Genomic DNA, 5,048 nt, shown 5'->3' on the forward strand with positions numbered 1-5,048 from the left:
CCATTGCTGGTCTGGGAGACCAGTATTTTATTTTGAACATACATGTTTGCTATCATATAATTGAAGATGTATTCATATATAAATATCAGAATTTACTTCTACAATAACTCTATATTTATGAAGCTTGAAAATACTGATTATCTAAACTATAAATGGATTAACAAATATTATGAGAAAACTAAAAATATATAAATTTATGTTGTAAAGACAGACAAAAGTCTTATAGGTTTGGAATGACTTGAGGGCAAGTAAATGATTTTTGTGTGAACTTTACCTTTAAGAGCGCAGACCAAGAATAATGACTCTCCAAATCAGACAACTCCAAAGTTGGTTTGAGTTCTGCAATAAAAAACAGACATCAATGGTCTTAATGAAATGAGCACGTAATCACACTGTTGTTGCATCAAAATGTGAAGTAAACTGGCAGGAGACAACAGAAAAATTTATTTTCTAAAAATAACTTACGTAAAATCTCAAAGGAATGATGCTCTCCCATGTCTCTTGCTTTTAACATCTACAAAAACAAAAAACAAACATTATTTTACTCTTAGTAAAACACAACAACAACTGATAACATGAAATTATGAAGTTTACTTGCCTTAAACGATCTTTCCCTCTCTTCAGAAGAAGCTGAGAAAACCACCTCCTCACACAGGCAGACTTGTGTGTCCTTAACTCCAGTTAGTTTGAGTTCTGCAAAGAGGGACATCAATGCTTTCAATAAAATATTAACATATACATACATACATATATAAAATCACACTGTTTTTGCATCAAAATGTGAAGTTAACAGGCAGGACACAACAGAAACATTAATTTTCTAAAAAAAAAAAAAAAGTAATAATAATTTAACTCACATCAGTCTCAAAAGAATGAAGTTATCTTGTCTCTGGATTTCAACATCTAAAAAAAACACACATTATTTTAGTCTTAGTAAAAATAAAGATAACTTGATGTTATTCTGAAGTTTACTCTCCTTAAACCGTCTGTCCCTCTCTTCAGAAGAACACCTCCTCCTCATCCTCACACAGGTCTGTGACTCCTCACACAAACAGCTTCTGTGTCTTTAACTCTCAGCGCGAGGACAATGAAGACACGAGCTTGACACGTCTGAAATATTACATGTAAAACATACTTTTAACAGTTACCACTTCAACAGCCTCAAAATAATTATGCTAGTCTTTACTACACAATGCCGTTTCCTTTAGGAGACAAACATACATTCAGTTTAACCGCGAAAAAAAAAGACAAATTCACATGAGCGTAACCGTGACCATTACCGTCTGTTAACGCCTCAAAGAGAACAGATAATGTAAAATCTTATGTAAATATGACAAAATACATTCACAGACGTTATATTAAAAGTACATCCTCCGTTCAGTAACGTTACATGAGGCAGTTAAGACCTCCGTGTCCGAGGCGAAAACCGCGACCGTTTTTTTATATATATATAACGTTAAGCTCCTTTGTTTCCGCCTTTCATTAAACATTCCGCCTTTCATACAACCGGGTAAACAATAAAAGATAACTTTACATTTTGAATATTTAACGTTACTTACCATAGTCTTTCACTCGCTTCTCGCTTCTATCACGCTGAGAAAATGGCGGCTGCTCGCACTGGAGACGTACGATTTTGACGTGACGTGCGTGCTCTCCTTCACGTCCGCGTCCTCAACCCACCCCCGCTGGGTTAAAATAGATAGTTATTTTCAACCCAAACTTGGGTTAAAACATCCCAAAGTCCTATCCAACGGCCTCAACCCAGCAGTTGGGTTGAAAAAACAACCCAGCGTTTTTTAGAGTGCACACACACAAATAATCTATTTTTTTTACATATTTATATTATATATACAAATATTTAAAATATAAGCATAACTTACTGTTATTAAATATATGCATGTGTGTGTGTCTATATATGCAAAACACACACTCATATACTATGTACTCATAAACAGCCAATTATTTAGTAATTTGCGTGCTAATAAGCAACTAGTTAGTGAATAGCTAATCTAAAGTATTACCAAACTAAACTGAGATTCATGTCTTTGTAGTGTCTCATGCATCTTTTGTTCCCTATTCATCATTTTCCCCTCTCCTCTTGCATTCCTCTATTTATCCTTTACTCCTCTACAGGTACTGCCTCATATGTTATTGCATCATTGTGAAGAACCATTCGTCCTCATTTCACACTCTGGGGTTTAAAAGACAACAAATGTTTAGCAGTATTGTAATCTGAATAGTGCTGGATGATGACACTAACTTTGCACATTGACACAATATTAATGAATAATAACACCCTTGTCTTCTGTAGAGCTGCTTTAATGTTGATATTAAATATGAATTATATGATGAATTTGCCAACACTAAGAATGTTAGAACCGAAATGAATCGACATTGAAATTCATCTGAATAATAACTATCTTCTATAGAGTTGTTTACAGCTGGTTGAATTACATGAAGTTTAATTACTGATAACTGGATTTTACAACAATAACACTCTTATTTTTTAATGTTTGCTTTGAAACTATCTGTATAAAGCACTATAAAAATAAATGGGACTTGACACAGTGCACTTTTCGTATGCATTGTTAGAAAATTATATTTCTTTCATTGAATATAAACACAAATTACAAGTGTTAATACATGCAATATTATTTTGTCCTACCAATAAATGACCACATTTAAACTGCATGGTAGGCTTTGGTGAATCATTTAGAACCATATCGGACAAACAAACAAACAAACGAAAAAAAAAGAAAAAAAAAGAACACATTAACATTTAATCACATTTTGTTACCATGGATACAAAACCTAAAAATGACAGCTAAAGAAAAGGACATTTCTAAAATCCTGCTGTGAAGTGTCATCTGAGTGTGTGGGAGAATATCATACTGTATATGCATATGGCATTTCTGCATTTCTGAATAGTGTACTTCACATCCGATGCTTGTCAACAGTGCTAATCGCTGTCTTTGATTCCATCAAGCCTCACAGTGCCGCCTCATCCAGGCTTTCTGTGTCATTACTCAGCAGGAACGCTATGTCTGTGGCATTTATAATGCGTTTGTGGAGTTGCATGACATTGCTTCGGCCCCAATTGCACCTGATTGTATCCAAATGTATGGAAGGCAGCTGTCTGATGTGACAACAACATGCTTCGTCACTCAGGTAAGTGTTCGGAAACACAGATAAGTGCAGATGCTGCAAGCCTTTATAGGAGTGGGATAGATGTTAAGAATTTTTGCTGATATTCACTTTTTCTTGTTCTTTAGAATGCTGAAGAGGTCAGAGACCCGTCGGGAGCAACAGATGATGAAATTAGCATCACCGCCAGGGACCAATAGCAGCGGAACTAATTTGAATTTGTTAAATTTAACGTTAAGCAGTGAGGGCACTTTTTGTGTGCCATCAAATAAATGAGGGAACTGGCTAAATGAAAAGGGTTTCAAAGACTCAGTGCATTAGCACTTGAATACATGCCAGCTTGTGCTACACAAATCCAGTCACACAGACAAACTCTTTGGTTTTGTGTTACACAACAGCCTTCCATCAAACAAGAAAAAGAAAAACACTTGTCTAATGTGATTATCAAGCTCTATGAACACTGTAGTAATTTGCAATTTGAATAGCAACAGATTTGACATTGTAAAAAAATAAAATATAAAAATGTAAACATTGTACACTACAAATCTAAGAATTGGCTAACCATTGTCAAAAATGCTTTTATACATTTAAATCTTATTTTCCTGTATAATATTGCGGTTTATAGAATTACAAATTACCTTTGAATTTACTGTGTAACATACAGTACTGTATAGTATATATGCAATATGATGATTTAATGCTCAAGAAACGTTTCTGATTATTATCAATGTGGAACACAATTGTGCTGTGCTTTTTTGAACACTTAACAAAACCTTTTTTTTTTTTTTTACTGTAAACACAATATCATAATGCCATTGTTGACTTTTTAATACTTTTTTTTTGGTTCACTAACAGTGCAGTTTCCACAAAAACATCATTCAAGTTATGAAGTTTAACACATCCATCCATCCATCCAAATTCACTGACTTTCCACAAATCATGACAGATTTTGACAGCTTGGTGAAGTGCCCTAGGCGCTCAATGATGTAGTGTGCCTCCCATACTTTTCCATTTCACACCACTACTCCTCGTTGCATCAGAAAAATGTGTCCCATGTGCAGCCAGCCTCTCACCAACAAAGAGCCCCCTCTGGCATCAGGAGACCAAAGGAGAGAAAAAATAATAATATGTATATATAATCAAATATATATAAATATACAAAATTAAACTGTTAGGGCATTATAGTTATATTGCCTTTTTTATTGTCTATCTGATGTATAAATAAGCTATAAATAAAGTAGTAGGGTCATGCTATAGGCATGTTGCCTTCCAATTTCTGTTCTTTGTACAGCTGCTGCTGCAAAATAAATCAGTGCAATAATAGTATACAGTAACAGTCAAGACAAGTAAATGTAATTTATTCATTCTGTTGTTTTCTCAGAAGCACAGACGGCAGCCTCATCACGGGAACAACTGCACAACTACATACAATATAAAGATCTGCGTTTCAAAAGACTTAGAACCAGTTTTGGGCAGTAAGGGGTTACTATAGTAGAGTGTTACAGTAAACCCTACACAGGCCTCAGATCTAGCCCTTAACCCGGCCCTTGTCCAACACCTTAACAGAATTATCTGCCTGAGGCCGACTGGACAATAGCCTAAACTAGACAATAAAATAGTTCAGTTTTGTTTTTAATAACTGGTTATATTTATTTTATTTTCAAGTCAAATGGGAGACAAATGTTTGGACTTTTTTTTTTTTTTTTTGATTTATACATCATCTGAAAAGCTTAATTAAAAAAAAAAAAAAAAATTCCATTAATGTATGGTTTGTTAGGAAGACAATATTTGACCGAGATACAACTATTTGAAAATCTGAAATCTGAAGGTGCAAAAAAAAATCTAAATACTCTAAAGTTGTCCAAATGAAGTTCTTAGCAATGCATATTACTAATTAGAAAGAA

The 5,048-nt window shown here is 34.2% G+C and overlaps 1 long non-coding RNA gene across 1 annotated transcript; it reads right to left on the bottom strand.

The window, feature by feature from the left end:
• Positions 1–598: 598 nt before the first annotated feature.
• LOC127933814 (uncharacterized) lies at positions 599–1,699 on the bottom strand. Its single transcript, XR_008147569.1, has 3 exons — positions 1,560–1,699; positions 858–1,110; positions 599–693 (listed from the first exon to the last, which is right to left on the bottom strand). It is a non-coding gene; the product is annotated as an uncharacterized LOC127933814 (long non-coding RNA).
• Positions 1,700–5,048: the final 3,349 nt, after the last annotated feature.

Source organism: Carassius gibelio, chromosome A18 (assembly GCF_023724105.1).
Source record: "Carassius gibelio isolate Cgi1373 ecotype wild population from Czech Republic chromosome A18, carGib1.2-hapl.c, whole genome shotgun sequence".
In the NCBI taxonomy this organism is placed as follows: Eukaryota; Metazoa; Chordata; class Actinopteri; order Cypriniformes; family Cyprinidae; genus Carassius; species Carassius gibelio.